At 35.5% G+C, this 18868-nt stretch overlaps 1 pseudogene; it reads right to left on the bottom strand.

The window, feature by feature from the left end:
* The window catches only part of LOC116888005, a 35402-nt pseudogene extending 16754 nt beyond the window's left edge, over positions 1-18648 (bottom strand).
* Positions 18649-18868: the final 220 nt, after the last annotated feature.

Here is an 18868-nt window from a genome sequence, read left to right as displayed (position 1 = left end):
TGATTAGGCTCTGGAAACCTCACAGAGTCATACTGATCAGATTTGATAGAGGTAGACCGCCTGAAAAATTTATTTAGGAGAATCAAACAAAAAGATATCTGGATTCTAAACGTTTGTCTTGAGAGTTGTATTTTATAGAGTGTGCCTAATTGGATTCCTGGTCTCAAGGCCTTTCAGCTGGAACCAATCAGGACACATCAGCTACAGCATTTGTTTCAGTCTTCCTACCCCCTACCCCCAAGGACATCTCAACGCCCATGTACAGCTTGAAGAAGTTATAGAGGAGTCGTTGCCCCAATTCCCTGGACTTTGGGGGGGGCTGAAAGTGGTTATTCTAAAGGTTTTTTTTATGAAGTACTTAAAATTGGTTGTAATTTAACAGTGAGGAATTAGGTAGATTGAGTTATACAGTCGTAATCTCATTTGTTAACTAAGCTAAAATCATATCTTTGCTTTGATGTAGAATTTATTTGCTAAAAGTTTAAAGGTACAAGGTTTAGAGCCAGTCCTTCTATTGATGTCATTAAAATTTTCTGAGTTGATTACACATGTGAGTTAAGGGCCAAATAGCAAACATACTACTGACGTTGTGAAAGTGCTTTCAAGATATTATTAAGATATAAGGACAACAGTACAGATTGTCTTCTATAGGTAGATGGTTTTCAAAAACGTCAGAAATCCACAAAATTTGAGATTTAAAGTTATTTATCTTTTGTTGAGACATATCTGCTCCTAACAGTTACCCTTTGGTGGATTTAATGAAGAATGTGAACATCTCTACCTCCAGGTGACACAATACTTTGTGGCTAGGCAGCCACTGGACAAAACTGCCTGTTTCATCTGCAGACTAATACTGTCCAGAAAAGGACAAATTATGCAGTATAGTTGACTGATAAACCCTGCCAAGACAGGGTGATCAGCCCTTCAAAATCTGCATTTCAAGAGTCTGTCAGTTGATTTTGGGCCAGACGGCTGAAGACTTGCGCTCACATGTTGCTAACAGGGGACTGTGCTAGTGGAGATTTGTCTCTACAACCTCTCAGTTCTGGCAGCTGTGTTAGGTTTCCTATATTTGGTCATTCTTAGATTTCTGATGGGGTTGAAGACATTACAGTCTCATAGTCTATCAGGCTGTTTAACTTAAATATAAATATTTTATTGGATAGTTATTAGATAGTATACAAGCTAGCCAAGATATAATACAGATTGTAAGCATTTCTTAAGCTGGAATGGATAACTAAATGTTCTGTTTAACTGATATAGTGATTGACTGGGTTTTGAGAATATCATATGCTTCATAAATTTTAGAATGGTAACAATTGTACTCAATTTATATAATAAGTGAAAAGGCTTTTTAACTGGATAAAATGGGGGAAATGTTGTGGTTTGCCCTGAAGTTATCTGTATTTTGATGCTAATTCCACTTCCCCAAGGAAAGCTGCCTAGTCAAGGACTCAGAACTCAGGTGACTTCACCAGAACCACCTCTCCATTGAATTTGTAAAGTACTGGTGAATGGCAGGTACAGGATAGAAGGAGGCCTGTCATTGGAGGAGAAGGAAGGATGGGCAGGAGAGAAATTTGAAGGAAGAAGAAGAGACTAAGGGAGAGAGGAAGAGACAGGAGGGAGAGAGGGGCAGAGAAGCCGTGGCAGGACAAGATGGCAGATGATGTTAAGATTCTGCTCTGTGTATTTACAGGTTGTTATTAATATTCTCAAGGGATGGATGGTTCCGGGCTTTGTATGTTTAAGTGGGCAATTATATCTTAACAATTGGGTCAAAAAAAAAGAATTCTCTATAACTTGGCAACAAACCAAGACAATTGTGAGGCAATGTCCTACTTGCTCATTATATAACCAAACCCCAAGAACTAACAAGAACTAACTCTATCAGTACTCAAAGACGTGCCATTTGGCAAATGGGTGTCTTCCATTTTACAGAGTTTGGTAAACTAAAATATGTGCATCATACTATAGGCAGATATTCAGGATTTCAATGGGTAACTTCCTTAGTGTCATAAAAGGCTGATTCTGTAATTACATATTTGTTAGAAGTTGTGGTCATTATGGGAATACCCCTACAAACTAAAATAGACAATGGTCTGGCATATATCTCTAATAAGATGAAGCAGTTTTTTTTTAACATATACATGTTGCAGGCATATCAATATCACATAATCCTACAGTACAAGTGATTGTGGAAAGACCTAATTGAACTCTCAAGGAGATGCTTAACAGACAAAAGGGGATAACAAAAAACCCCAAAGATAGATTATATAGTGCTGTATTAACCTTAAAATTTTAAATGTTAATGAACAAAACACTACAGCTGCTTAAAGACATAGGGTTGTAGTAAGAAAAAAAAACTACTGAACTAAACCAGCCTGTTCATATTAAAGATATTCTGACATCAGAATGGAAAATAGGAAATATGTTATGCTAGGAGAGGGGTTATGCTTATATTTCCATATGAAAAGAATAGCACTGGATTCCTTACATGTTAACTAAAATCAGACATGACAAAGGGAGACCTCCTGAAGACCATGGTGATGGAGAAGAAAAGGGAGACTAAAACGATCAACAAAATAGGTGATGTATTAATGTAATGTATATGTCTCTGTCTATGGAGACAGCTCTTGAACAGGCTGAGACTAATGTGCCTATACACAGCCAATAACACTTATTGGGTACAAAGTTCTCATAATTAGTTATGTTATGCCATCATTTAATATAGTATATATAGGATTTTATATTGCAGTCTGATTATGTGATAAAACTAACCTCTGAAAAAAAGGCAGTCATTTTTCTTTATTGATCTTCATTAACCAATCTATGAACCCCGCATGCTCTTTATGAATGTCAGAACTATATGTTACTTGTAATTTTTGTGTACTATAGGATGAAAAAAGTAAAAGCCAGCCCTGACAAGACTCACACGCTGGGATATTGAGATTCTGGGACTTTCCATTCCTGTTCCTTGTTTTATTTTACCACAACTACATAAATTCTGCTTCTTATTAGGACTTGCTTTCTGAACTATTCCAGAATAGCTAGCTCACCTATGCAGCCATTTAGAATGTCATAGTCAAGATGTCAGCTAAGCAATGAACTTTTTCATCACAAAATTAATGGAAGGCAAATATTGCCAACTAGCTCAACTTTGACAAAGCTAATTTTCCTATTTCTCTTTGGTCCCCCAGAAGGGAATTCTTTGCTCCAATTCAGCTCGAAGCAGACAAAACAAGATCATAGTCCCCATCACTTAAGTTGAGATGGATGGTTTTGGTTATTTTATGAATTAAAGATAAGTTGTCATTTTAAAGCATTCTTTAAATATGTAGCTTTGAACAGGGAGAAAAAAAGGGAGATTAAACTCAGGGATTTCTCCCTTTTCTTTCCTCTTCTTTATCCTTCCTTTGTAAGTAAGGCAGGGATGGGTGGAAGAGTGAAGGAGGATATAGTAATATAGAAATGAGAGAAACAGGCAAATAGGAAGAGGTTATCAAATTTACTCTTGAACAAAACATTTCATAGCTGTATCTTACATTGATAGAAACATTTATAATTGTTACAAAGTTAATTTCTGATATTGGTACAGAATTTATTTTTGATTGTGATACAGATAGATGTAAGGTTTTTATTGGTACAAATTTCTTTTATTGCAACAAAGAGTTAAGAATATGAAACATAGATCCAGTCCTCCTATAGTTACTATTACAAACTTTTTAAGTGATTAAGCGATAGTAGTTAAAGGTGGCATAGGAAACTCATAGGTCTGAATTAATTGAAAGACTGTTTCCAAAATATTTCAATTAGAGAGGACTGAGTGTAGTTAAGGCTTAACAGTTTAGGCATAATTTGCATAGATAGAGAGATTTCAAAAATGTCAGAGATCCACAGAATGTGATGTGTAATGTTATTTGATCATTTGATGCTGAGACATATCTTCTCCTGACACCACCCCCTTTCTAGAAGAGGGTTCAAAGAAGATCCTGAGCATCTCCATGCAAGGTTGTTTATTGTGGCAATGTAGTCACTGGGAAGAAATTGTCTATTTCTTCCGCAGATCTATACTGTCCATGAGAAGACACAAGATACAGGAGCGGACACAAGATACAGGAGCGTTGACTTCTTAGTTCTGTCAAGACAGAATAAGATAGTCCTTCATAATTCTTGTTTCACAAGGTCTATCAATTGGTTGTGGGCCAGAAGGTTACAGATTGATGCTCCAATGTATTGTGGACTGAGGGACTGTCCAGGTGATCAGCTGTCACTATAAATTCTTTAAGTTTTGGATGCTAGGTTTTGTGCTCCTTATATGTTCATGTAATATTTTTGTTCTGGGGTTTGTGACAGGGTTGAAAACTTGGTGTAGTCTCGTAGTCCAACCCAAGTTATTTAGCATTGAGAGAGAGGACATAGATTGGAGAGTATAGTTTTCAGATGGTATACAATCTGCAACCATGACATAATTCAGGTATAGAATTAATTTAAGTTAGATGGATGGCATAATGCTGTAGGTTATTGAAAAATTGTTGGACTGTCATTTATACCTCAAACTGTGTAATTTACTTGTCATAATTTTTTCAATTTTATCTTGGAGAAGAGTTTTTATTGGGCAGAAAAGGTGAGGTGTGGATGAATTTCCCTTTATTATCTGAATGGCTAATAAAGATGATGAATATCCAATCATTGGGTGAAAATGAGGAGACAGATTTTTCAGGGCAAGAGAAGAAGAGCATGGGAAGAAGACAGAGGGAGAGTTGTTAGAAGATGGAGCAAAAATACATGGCCTGAAGAAACTGCAATTAACTGGGATTTCAAAGCAGGGGAAGAAAGTGGTGTAGAGGAATATCTGCCCAATACAAGGGTGCAGTTTATAAATATATAACTGAGTTGTGTTTTCCTTGCGTGGGTTTATTTCGGTTGGAGATTTACCACAACAATCACATAGTGGCTTAAACACTAACTGGTTTACTCAGGATTCTATGTCATCATGTTAGGCTATGCAGAGGAAGTAAAGTTAATCTATTTTTTATAAGTTATGGAGCTTAATATTGAGTGCATGATCTCAGCTGGTATAGCTGAGTGGCTATAAATCCCATTAATCTGCAACCACATGAAATATCAACCTCTAATAGAAAAGATCAGTCTGATTTTGATCAAATGATGACCACTCTAGAAGAAAAGAGAGGAAATCAGAAAATTCTCTGAATTCTAAATTTAGAATGCATATAATTTGAATAATCATTAATTCAGTGTGTCAAAACAAGCCATAATGCACCCCCATCTGCAAATTTAGACCTAGGTTCTACCATTTGAAAACAGATGAAATTAATTTCCTATTATTTATGATTCACCACATTCTATCTAGCAGTAAAGGCTCTATTTTAATTCTATTTCTGAAGTGAAATAAAGATGAAAATGAGTTCTAATCCATTCTGTATTTCATAGGCAGTCCCTTTTCAATATGGTTACCAACCATATTTTCTTTAGTGGTGATGTAAAAACCTATTAGCATATATTTAATGAGCACATGAAAATTATGTATTAATCAAATAAGATTCTTAATGTGAACATAATACAAGATAAAATACTCAAGAAATGTTCTCAGTAAGTTAATGTGATTGAAGATAAGGTATTATTTAGTTCAATGGAAGCAATGTACAATTATCGAAAATGTACTCAGGAGTTAATTTCCATTTAAAAAAATGAAGCAACTAAAAAAAGATGCATTTGACATCTTTTATAGAGCTTATTTCTATTATCTGAGGGAAAAAAGTGCAGATAAATTCAAATTTATCATTGTTTCATGAGTAAACCATAAATTATTCAAATTTTCATCTATGGAATTGCTATGTGAATACATTGAAATATTCAGGGAATAGAAACAAAAATATTAAACAATAATGCACTCATCTTGCCAAGTTTCTTAAAAACATGCCTATCTCACAACATTTAAGCTAAAAAATTCATTTTTGTTTAACATTCTCTAGTCAGCCCAGAAATCAAAATTGACAAGAATTTGTTAAAGGTAATAAAACTTTCTTCACAGAATGTATAAAAAGGAGCTAAAATGTTAATGTAAACTATTATACCTCTTTACTTCCCTCCTAGAATAATTTTATACTGAAATAAAAAACATTTGGTATTCAGTTTTTTAGCAGTTTGCAAGCCAATATTGCTTTGTATGTTTTCCAATAATTGTGACCAGGCATTCAAATGGTTTCTATTAAAATTTCTATTCCAGGTGTTAGAAAGTAACTTCATTTACAAAGCCAAATACTGAACTTTCTTTTTAACCTGAGTATTGATTTCTCCCTTTCTCTAATAAAAAGGAGTAACTTTCACAACCCAGAAAGAAAAATAAGATTAAGATGATCAAACTGATATATTGTAATATTTTCTCTTCACTTATTGATCAGTAGAATACACTCAAAATCCAATTAAAGTGAAAAACAAAAGAAGAAGAAATATTAATAGCAGAACAATAAACACACAAAACTAGGGCAATATATGTGATTTTATTATACTGTGTGCTTATCCATTTGTGAAAAATATATAAGCTAATTTTCATCTGACATCAAGAACTGGTTTTACTTTCTAAAATAGTTGTCTTTTCTTATTTCTTTATTGGATAATTTTTTAATTTACATTTCAAATGTTATTCCCTTTCCCAGTTTCCCCTACATAAGCCTGCTATCCCCTCCCCCTCTGCTTCTTCTGTAAGAGTGTTCCCCTCCCCATCCACCCCCTTTCTTGACTCCCCAACATTCTCCTACACTGGGGACCCAACCTTGGCGGACCAAGGGCTTCTCCTTCCATTGGTGCCCAAAATGTCCATCCTCTGCTACATAAGCAGCTGGAGCCATGGGTCAATCCATGTATAGTCTTTGGGTAGTGATTTATTCCCTGGGAGCTCTGGTTGGTTGGCATAGTTTTTGTTACAGGACTGTAAGCCCTATCAGCTCTTTCAGTCCTTTAATTCCTCCAACGAGGGTCCCATACTATTCTCAGTTCAGTGGTTAGCTGTTAGCATTCACCTCTGTATTTGGCATGCTTTGGTTGTGTTTCTCAGGAGAGATCTATATCCAGTTCTTGTCAGCATGTGCTTCTTAGTTTCATCAATCTTACCTAGTCTTTTAGGTTCATCAATCTTACCTAGTCATTCATATATATATATATATATATATATATATATATATATATATAACATGTGGGGTAACTCTGAATGGCCATTCCTTCAGTCTCTGCTCCAAACTTGGCCTCCATATCCCCTCCCATGAATATATTTGTTCCCCCTTTTAATAAGGACTGAAGGATCCACATGTTGGTCATCCTGCTTCTTGAGCCTCATGTGGTGTGTAGAATGCATCTTGGGTAATTCGAGCTTTGGGGCTAATATCTACTTATCAGTGAGTGCATACCAAGTGTGTTTTTCTGTGATTGCGTTACATCACTCATGATGATATTTTCCAGTTCCATCCATTTGCCTATGAATTTCTTGAAGTCATTGTTTTAATAGCTGAGTAGTACTCCATTGTGTAGATGTACAACATTTTCTGTATCCATTTCCCTGTTGAATGGCATCTGGGTTCTTTCCAGCTTCTGGCTATTATAAATAAGCCTGCTATGAACATAGTGGAGCATATGTCTTTGTTATATGTTAGGGCATCATTTGGGTATATGCCCAGGAGAGGTATAGCTGGGTCCTCAGGTAGTCAAATGTCCAATTTTCTGAGGAATCTCCAGACTTAATTGCAGAATGGTTGTACTAGTTTGCAATCCTACCAACAGTGGAGGAGTGTTCCTCTTTCTCCAAATCCTTGCCACCATCTGTTGTCACCTGAGTTTTTTATCTTAGCCATTCTGATTGGTGTGACGTGGAATCTCAGGGTTGTTTTGATTTGCATTTCCCTGGTGACCAATGATGTTGAGCATTTCTTTATGTACTTCTCAGCCATTCGATATTTTTCAGCTGAGAATTCTTTGTTTAGCTCTGTACCCCATTTTTATTAGGGTTATTTGGCTTTTTGGAGTCTAACTTCTTGAGTTCTTTTTATATTTTGGATATTAGTCCTCTATCAGATGTAGGATTGGTAAAGATCTTTTCCCAATCTGTGAATTGCCATTTTCTTTCCTATTGACAGTGTCCTTTGCCTTCTATTCCACTGATCTACCTGCCTGTCACTGTACCAGTATCATACAGTTTTTTTATCATTATTGCTCTGTAATATTGCTTGAAGTCAGGGCTCGTGATTCCCCCAGAAGTTCTTTTATTGTTGAAGATAGTTTTCGCTATCCTGGGTTTTTTGTTATTCCAAATGAACATGCAAATTGGTGTTTCTAAAAAGTTGTCTTTTCAAATGTTGGCAATTTGTAACTGAAAAAAAATCAATAACGGTAATGTATGGTCTCTCAAATAAAGAATTTCTAATAGCTTTGGTTGTTTCTTGCTCACCAGCATAGATTTGACTAATGTCATAGAAGAGGTAAAGGAAGTCATTTTGATGTAAATATTTCTTGGTTTTCAAATAATTATATTTCCTGCAATCATTAATTTTGAACACTTGGTCTGGAAAAAGCATAATAAGTGAAATTGAATTAATTTTCATAAACTGTCAATCTGGATTCTACAAAATGTATTTACATTTGATTAAATATTAATAATTCTCTGTCAGTTGCATTCTATTTATAATGTCCAGAGAAGAAAAGTGATGCTGTGAATTCAGTTACCTATAGATGTAATATGAATTCAATTCTCAAGACTTTGGGTTTCTATTGGTAGGAAATGATATAGAAGACTAAGGGATTCAGATTCACATAGGGATTTTATCCATATAAAATATCACAAAACTTTCCATTACTGTTAATGATAACCCAAATCTCCAAAAGAAATTGATTCAATCCTTTGTTCTACACCTAATTTCACTCTCACATGTTACAAGCACAATTTTTCATCTTTGAATTTTTAATCCTATAACTTTATCTTGAGTGTGTGTTCTTCTCTCTTGATATAGTAAAGCATTTATTAGCCATACCTAAAGCACATATACCTAGGCTATAACTTTCATCATATTTCTTAATTTAATTCTTTTAATTATATGTGTCATCTTTGTTTGAATGAGATTTAGTTCATCTAATAAATTCAAACGGTTCTTTAAAATAAGAAAATATTTTCTAAATTAATCATATAATAGAAGTGAAGGCCTTTTTAAAGTTAAAATTATCTATCTCCATGTGTTCATTATATTTTAAAGTGAATTAAATTTTAGAAAACAAATATACTCATAATTTTTTATACTCATATTTATACTCATATTTATTTTTCTCAATTAACTTATAATTTTAAATGCTGATTTTGTATGCAAAGTCTACTTCAATGTGAATTACCATTTAATATTTGAAATATCAGAACCCCATCTTTGAGGACAGCTTAACAATTCCAAAATAGCATGGACAGCAGAACAAAAGGAAAAATCAGTATGCAAGCTCCTGTCAATATTTTAGTTTGTGGCATACAAAGTGGCTATTGTTAAACACAGTGAGTTGAAAAAAATAGCTACTCAGTGTCCTTTTCAGAGACTTAGATGATCCTAGAACACTTAACTACAATATTTTAAGCCATTGAAAACTCACTCCAATCTAAACATGAAAACAATATTAATTTAGAATTGGTACATGGAATATGAGCATCAGAATGATGTTCTTTTCTTGTACACGTTATTTCAGATGAACAGATGGCATGCTTTTTGCAATGAGATTTTTCTATTGCTCACAAAATGCTCATGGTATAATGAAAAGGCACTGGACAGGGATTAAAAGACAGTTTTTAGTTCAAGGCTTTTTGTTATTCTACATGCAGTAACTGAAGTTACTTTGTTTCAGGAAGCAAAGAAATGTGAGAGGTGTGAATTATATACTATTATGGCATCATTCAATTATGTAGAACATAGTTATTTGGAAATAATTAAAGACAGTAAAAATGTATGAATTATTGTGAAATCCTGAAGTTATGTAGATATTTTGTGTTTCCGCAAGTATAAATTATTAACTAGTTCTCAACTTTATTTGAAATGTTGAACTAAATATATAGTTCAAATATTGGACCATCAAAAGGTCCATTAAAAATATACTATTAATGGAATGAAGATTCCTGTAAAAAATGGGAAGGCATTAAAATTGGTCCTAAATAGCTTGCATTAAGACAGAATAAGTGATTTTGTTTTATATTGTGATTGAGTAGTAGTAATAAAATTAGGGTTCTTAATAGACAAATAATTTTACAAGGAAATGGCTAGAGAATTCCTGTGCATCCTACAAAGGCTGAGAGGGAATCATATACTTACCAATGGTTATAACATCTTGTGATTAATGGGAAAAATAGGCATGCAGTGAGTCCTGTTAGATAGGAGGATATTTTCATTAATAATGGCAGTTTTTTCTCATTTGCAGAAATCCATTTACACTGAAAAATCATACACATTGGAATCCATACCTCACAAACATTACTGCTAAGAACCATACATTTTGTATTTAAACGAATTGCCTGTGTTTTAAATGACTAAAAGAAAATCACAGGACATGATAGCATTATTATTAATAAGGAGTGGACACACAGAAACAGAAACACACACAAACACACACACACACAGACACATCTATTATATACTTCATATGTGGTTATTGAACACTACTGATTTAAATATACTCACCTATCACTCCTTTTTCCCCTCTTTTTTTAATTCTATACAACTGTCTCTAATTTATAATTTTGTTGCCACTGGAAATAAAAATGCCTAACTTGGAACAATGCTGGCTTTTTATCTTTCAGATACTGTTGGATAAGAACATTAGAGAAAGGAGTTCTTAATGGTGTTCAAATGCCTGTTGATATCTATTATTCATATTTTAAGATGCTTTCTTATAAGCCATAAAGTTAAGAAAACCATACAATATCTCTGATTTTTCATGAATATTTTGTAGGGATAATTTTCATTTCCTCAAAAACCCATTTATGTTATGTGAATATGTTTTTTTTTTTTAATCCCAGATGTGGTATAAGAGGCACTTCACAGCAGGTGATTATGATTTGGCTGTGCATGAGCTGGGGATGTGATCTTTGCCAGCTGCAGATAGTTTAATTCTGGGAATTCTGTAGAAAGTATAAAATAGAGAGCCGTCAGAGGACCTGAGAAGGCTGCTGCTTCTCCTGATGTTCCTGGTTGTTGTTGTTGAAGTTTGTGAAGTGAGCACAGATACTAGAAGAAGTTGGAGATATCCTGAAAATGAAGATTGGACTTTCCCCAAGGAGTTCAAATTCCTGAGTCAGCAGGAAGTAGCCTAAAGAAGTCTATGTCCCATTATTTTCTCTGTCCTTTCTCATACTTAGTGTTGGAGAGGTTGGAAGGGATTAGGGTGGAATAAGATTTGGAAGGGAGGTAGAGTTAAATAACCCAATAAAGCAGCTAAAGATATAACACCAAAAATGTTTTGTAATATTTTATTATATTAATCATAATTTTTCTGATCAAAATGGGAGGGCCTTTTAGAGCAAGGCAGGGATACTTGGCTGGTGTTAGGTAACTGTTGGGCAGACTAAAGAAGGAATGCCAACAGATACATCCCTGGTTCACCCCGAATAAAGTGTATGCAGTCACATGTACCACCAAATAAAGCAATAGGAACAAGCAAGGATCATCTCAGAGAGCTGCTTTAAAAACAAAGGGCGTGGGGAAGGTGCCTTTCAAGAGTGGTACCTGAGACTCCTGAAGAAGGTTTTTATTCCTCCAGTCCCTCTGGTACTTGGCACTTGCTCCCAATCAGACTGAATCCCACTCATCCCACGCTCCATTACTCCTTTTCTGCCTGTCAAGCAGATGCCCAGAGGAGAAAGGTGGAATGCTGAATCCCGTTTCTGACTTCCTTTCCTGGCAGTATACAAGTACCTGGGCACCAGAGAGGAAACAGGGAACAACAGCCTTTGTCCCAGATCTTGTTATTTTCCACTCTGGTATGTAATGTAGTGGTATCTGACCCTCCAGTGGGAAAAATGGGTTACAGACTTCCTGTTCTAGAGGCGAAATCCAGTTACTCCTGGCAGAGGCAGACCACGGTACAAACATAAGCCTATATAAAGTTTTCCTTATTTTTTTCCCTTGATGCATTTGTTCCTTATTTCCTGGATTATAAACCTGGATAGTAGCTTTACTTTGTTTTCTTTTTTTCTGAGATCCTTCTAGCCTAAAACATCTTTACAGATTTTCTTTGGTTTTAAAAATCATGATTCTTTTACAATATATGTGTTTTATAAAATGATTTTTCAGTGGTGAATCTGTTTATTATCTAGTCATTATGCTGTGGTGTTAATTTCATAAGGCATGGTATATTTAAATAACATATCAAGGGTATTAACTATAAATATGACTTATACTTTACAAATTTTGGTCAATTGGCTGGTGTAATTTTTATTATTTTACTCTATTATAAGAATAGTTCCTTGTCTTCAGAGGAAATCAAGTCTGTGCTATTAGATGTGAAATTTACTTGTCTTTTTATAGGAGCAGTATCTATATAACCTAATCTGAATTATTGTGAGAGATACTATTTTCTTTTCTGGTTACCACTTACAGATATATCTGCTTAAATACAAAGACACATGTTTTTAGCATACACTCTGCAAAAAACCCCTTAAATATACTTTAATTACTCCAAATTTGGCCACTGGGAGATACCTTAGTTAGTTAATTTATCCTTTTGAAATATCCATGTACTTATATGTTTTGTTTTGTTTGTGGAGTTAGTAATCAATTATTACTATTGTGTTCATTATAACATACTTATTTTTCTGACACCACTAAAAGGCTAAGGCTCACTATATATTTTAAGCTCCAGTATTTCCTAATTAGCCTTCCCGAGTCCTTTTATTGAAGAATAAAATTTAAGATCATTGCTTTGGCAATCGTGGCTGTTATTACTGGAAGATCATTGCTTGGAAGCCTTTTGGAAAAAAAAAACCTGTATGTAGGTTTTCTCCTGTATTTTTACCTAGAAATTTTATAACTTGGCATTTTATGTTGAAATTTATGTAAAGTTTATTTTATGATAGTATTTTTCCATACAACATTACTATAGAAAACGTTGCGATAGACAGGATTTTTTAATGTATATTGATTATATAAAGTTCTGGGTCTCATTTATCATTTCATACATGTATGTAAGATATTTTTGAAGATTTATAATTATCTATATACCTATTACTCTGACTTCTTTAAATGACTCCCATCTGCTGCTACATTCTTTCACTTGCTCAGCAGCTATTCTCCTCCTGCCTCTCGCTCTCTCCCACCCCTCCTCCTCCTCTCTCCTGCGATCTATCTCTCTCTCTGCCTGCTGCCTTTAACTCATCAATGTAAATAATCCATTCTCTTGTTTTCATCATATTATTGAAAAGTAGTTGGTTTTGATCTCATTAACAGTCAAATCAGACTCATTTTTACAAGATCAATATTTGCTTTGTATTTTTATTTGCTGATGAAATAAAGACTAATTGCATAACTTAGTTATTATAAATAGTGTCTAAAAATATGGATATCAGATATATCTGTGGTAATAAGAAATATTTTTCTTTGTGTGCCCAGAAGTATAGCTGCATTATATGACATTTCTTTTTCATACTGATTTTCAGAATATGTGCATTAACTTGTATTTCTATCAGCAGTTCATAAGACTTTATTCTCTTCCATGATTTATTTACTTTTTCTGATAATCATTCTGACTATGGTATCTGTGTGGTCTTATTTCTGGGTCCTTTTTTAAAATTCTCTATTCCGTTGACTTAAAACTAGGAAGGGGGATAACATTTGAAATTTAAATAAACAAAATAACCAATGAAAAGTCTGTTTTGGATTCAATAATGCTGTTTCTTTATTAGATAAACACAGAACGAAAATTTAATTTTCCTTAAGCTTCAATAACTGAATAATATGGTAGGTAATCTAATCCAACCCATAATGATAGCCAAATTATGAAAGTATCAGGTAAATCATGTACAAAGCAAATTAGAATTCAAATCATTTCGCCTCCCAAGTATATCATTTTGATAAAAGTTAAGAGTTCTGTAGAGATTGTTAATCTCTTCTATCACAATTCTCCAATACCCAGACTAGACTCACTCATAAAGGTTCCATATTAAAGAACCCTTGAATGGCTTACAATTAAATACTAAATGTATGAAACCTCAATATAATCATAAGAAATGATAGCAAGAGCTATTTCCACGTATTAGCAGAAAATGACAGCTTTAAAGTCTTTAATCTATTTATGACATATTATTCACATATATCTCCACATTGAATCATTTTATCTATTTGACTAGTTGACATTTAATTCTCAGTTAAATTAGGCAGCAAATCTGGTGAGCTGTATCCTACTCTAGAGACCAATATATGACTTTTATATTCTCTCTCATAAAAATACATCCCACTGCAGCTTCTCTGTTACCTATGGGAGAAAAGGAACCTAAAGAGCAGGAAAAAATGTCACAGATACCCCACCACCACTATAAAGAGTACCACAAAAACACCAAGCAAAAAACAATAATATATGCAAAGTACCTTGCCCAGACCCATGCAGCCTCTGCTGTCTCTTTCTCTCTGGGTCTCTTAAGCCCTGTTTAGTTGACTCTACTTCCATTGACAGTGTTCCCCCAGTGTCTTCAAACCCTCTGGTCCCCATAATTCCATCTCCCCCTTTTCTGCAAGGTTCCTTGAACTCTAAGGAAGAACTACTGAGACTTCAAATCAGAGCTCTCTCTCCAACTAATATTTGGGGTTGGGTTTTTGCATCTGCTCCCATTCGGTGCTGGAGGAAATCTCTCTGGTGATAACTTGAATAGGCAGGTATCTGTGAGTATAGCAATATATCAATAATCCTTTCATTGATTTTTGTTGTTGCTTTTTTCTGTTTATTTGGTTAGGTTTTCTGTTGTTTGTTGTGTGTTTGGTCGGCTTGGTTTGTTTGCTCAGTAGTATTAGTTCTACTCTGACAATCAGGTCTATACAGTATTCAGTTCCTGGACATGCAGGCAGTGTCAGAAATGGGTTCCTTTTTTATAATATGTGCCTCAAATGAGACCAGTCATTTGTGAACCACCCCCGATTTTTCTGTGCCATAGGTCTAAGGGTATGTGGCAAGTTGTTGTCCAATTCCCATCACTGAAAACCTTACTTGATTACCAAACATATTTGATTCAGGCTCTATATCCTCCACTACAAGGAGTCTTCCCTTGTAGAATCCAGGAAGTTTCCACAGCATTCCTCCATAAAACACTAGGTTTCCTCCCTAGGATCACACTTGTAGATTACAGGCAGTTTCCACATCGCCCCAATTATGACCCCCAATCTCAGTCAAGTCTCCCAATGCTCTCTCCCTCCATTCCTCCTTCCAGTGTGATGTTTCCTATTCCCAGCTCCACCCTTCCCCAATCCACACCAAAAAATCTGTTCTATTTCCCCTTCCCAGGAGGAGCCCTGTATCTCTCCTAGAGTCTTCCTTGTTACATAGTCTCTTGGAATTTGTAGATTTTAATGTGTTTACACTTTACTTAACAGCTAATCCATTTATAAATGAGTACATAATATGTTTTTCTTTCTGAGTCTGGGTTACCTCATTCAGGATGAATTTTTGTTTTGTTTCCATTTTCTTGTTTTCTAGTTCCATCAATTTGCCTGAAAATTCGATTATTTCATTTTTTAACATCCGAGTAGTACTCCATTGTGTAGATGTACCTCATATTTCATTTTGTTTATTCATTCTTCAGTTAAGGGACATCTTGATCATTTCCAATATTTTGCTATTATAAATAAAACCACAATGGGATAGTTCAGCAAGCATACTTGGTAGTGGATTCAAGGGGATCATTTGACATATGCATAAGAGTGATATGTAGTTAACCGGAGTTAAATTGATTCAATTTTCTGAGAAACTGCTTACCACATTCTTCAGTCACTATACATATTCACACTTCCTCCCTCAATGAAGGACTGCTCTACTTGCTCCACATACTCATAAGCCTGAATTGTCAGTTGTGGATTTTTTTTTTATCTTAGCCGTTCTGACAGATGTAAGATGAAGATCGAATCATTTTGATTTCACAATTCCTAATGACTTGGCATATGGGAACATTCCCTCCATTTAAGTGTTTCACCAATTGAGTTTCTTTTTCAAATTTGGCCATTCAGCTCCATTTTTAACTTGGGATATTTGGTTTACTGTACGTCTGATTTCTTGAGTGTGTCTTCTGAATACATGGTAAATTTTGTCAAACATGAAATTGGCAAAACCTAGCTCCATTCTCAAACTCTGTCTCCTCGTACTAGTGATGGTGTTCTCTGCCTTTAGAGATGCTGGCTTCTCTATGTGGGACTACATACTACTTTCTATAAGCAATTTTAGTCAATATATTAAAACCTTATAAAATTGTCATTACTTTCATTTCCATTTCACAATATTAAAAGTAAAACACAAAGCTTAAATAGTTTCTACAAAAATATACGCTTCCACTGGTGGAGTTAGTTGAAATCATTCATTTATTTTAATTTCCTATGTTTTCATACAACAGAAACATCTTCTGATAAAGACACCTGGCCATTTAAAGTAACACCAATAAGAGAATATTTCCAATTAAAAATGAAGGCACAACACATTAAAACACAGCTCAGGTAAGAACAGTCCTTTGGGAGGGAATATGGTGTGTATGAATAAAAAACACATATATGAGTCCCACATAAATGAAGAAGGGCAAAGATTCCAATAGGAAACTGGCAAACACTGTGACTCTGCAAGTCACAATGTGCTAACACCAACATTCACATTACTTGATGCTCAGCATTACAAGAACTGAAAAGAGCTGTGCAAAAGTTTCCACCCATTTTACTGTCAATGCCATTTGACTTTTACGGTATTTATGAGAATAAGTGACATGTGGGGATAGAGGAGAGGCTGAGTGCCTCAACTCCCATTGCTGTGCCCCTGTGCCTGCCTAGAGCCCTGGTCTCTGGGACAACATGTAGGTGGTAGGGGAGAAATAATCCTCCCTGCAACCAGAAACTCAACTGCTTGCTGGTCTGTGTTCCTGGGTCTTCCTGCCATGTCCCTCCTTACCTACTTCTTTCTGACAAACTCATTTATTTTTCCACACTCAAGTTCTATATTCTGATAAAATTATAATAATGATATCAGAGAATAGTAGTTATAAAATTAGCATATAATTTAAAAGGTAAAAAGAAGACTGTTGATAATATCAGTTTTTAAGTGTATCTTTTCAAATGACAAAAACAATTTCCATGTTATGGATCATAAATTAAGTTTGAACAATTGTCTGAAAGAACTGTATCATTTTACAAATTTAAATTTAATCTGTAAATATATAACAAGGGAGTACATAGCAAATGTAGTGATAAATAATAAAAATGAAAGGAACAAAATACCAACCCAGGCTATTGTCGGCACCGGCATGCCACAGGGCATCTGCTAGGTATTTTCATCTCAGTTAACAAGACTTGTAAGATTCTTTAGCCTGTGCTCTTAGATCGCCTTCACCCAACTCACTAAGTTCCCATTCCTCATCCCATGCTACAGACCAGCTACTCTGGGCACTGTGGCAATCTCCGCCCGCCCCCATGTGACTAGCCATATCAGCAGCTTATCTCACTGCTCTGCAGAACTCCATTCATAATCCCAACATCCACACCCTGTACGCATTGTCACAATTCCCAGTAACCTGACAAAATCAAAACTCTAGATGATTATAATTCATCAATTAGATTTTTTATTTATTGTATATTTTTAAATTTATATTTCAAATGTTATTTCCCTTTCCAGTTTCTCGTCCATAAACCCACTATCCAATCTCCCTTATGCCTGCTTCTATGAGATTGTTCCCCTACCCACCCCTACCTACCCACTCACCTCTACCTACCCACTCCTTCCCGCCTATGCACCATGACATTCTCCTACAGTGGGGGTTCCAGCCTTGGCAGGACCAAGGGCTTCTCCTCCCATTGATGCCCAACAAGGCTATCTTCTGCTACATATGCAGATGGAGCCATGAATCTGTCCATGCATAGTCTGTGGATGGTGGTTTAGTCCCTGGGAGTTCTAGTTAGTTGGTATTGTTCTTATGGTGTTGCAAACTCCTTTAACTCCTTCAATCCTTTCTCTGACTCCTCCAGTGCGGACCCTGTTCTCAGTTCAATGGTTGCTTGTGAGCATTCACCTCTGCATTTGTCATACTTTGGTAGAGCCTCTCCAGAGACAGCTATATCAGGCTCCTGTCAACATGCACTTTTTTTTTAACTTGTTTTGTATCTTTCTTAACTCTGAGTATTTTTATTTACATTTTCGATTTTATTCTTTTCCCGGTTTGTCACAAGCACCCAATGTCCTCGCCAGCAAGAACGACGACGGATACCAGGATCCTTCTGCAGCAAAGCCGCTTATTGCATCTTTGAAGAGAGAGACCTGGGCCAGCAAAGGCACTGCTTATAAAACCCTAGCAAGGCCCATGCCTGATTGGTCGCTTACCCACGATCTCATTGGCACGCCTCCGGGTGGGCAAAAGACTTGGCGGAAATACCTTTTGCACATGCGCACACAGTTAGTTTCCTGAAGAAGTCGGCTGGTATTGAAGGAAGCCAGCCATCTTGTAATGGGCGGAATCGCTATCGCCTGCTTTCCAACATCTCCCCCTTTTGTTTTGCATTAGAATGAGGCTGGTCTAGGCCTCTGCAGTTACGCCCATCTGCTGTGGTTTTGGTCTCAGGTCGTTCCTCTAATGTCAACACAGCCTTATCCGCCGAGGGTAACC

The sequence above is a fragment of the Rattus rattus genome, chromosome X (assembly GCF_011064425.1).
Source record: "Rattus rattus isolate New Zealand chromosome X, Rrattus_CSIRO_v1, whole genome shotgun sequence".
In the NCBI taxonomy this organism is placed as follows: domain Eukaryota; kingdom Metazoa; phylum Chordata; class Mammalia; order Rodentia; family Muridae; genus Rattus; species Rattus rattus.
This window is presented reverse-complemented; position numbering and strand designations above follow the sequence as displayed.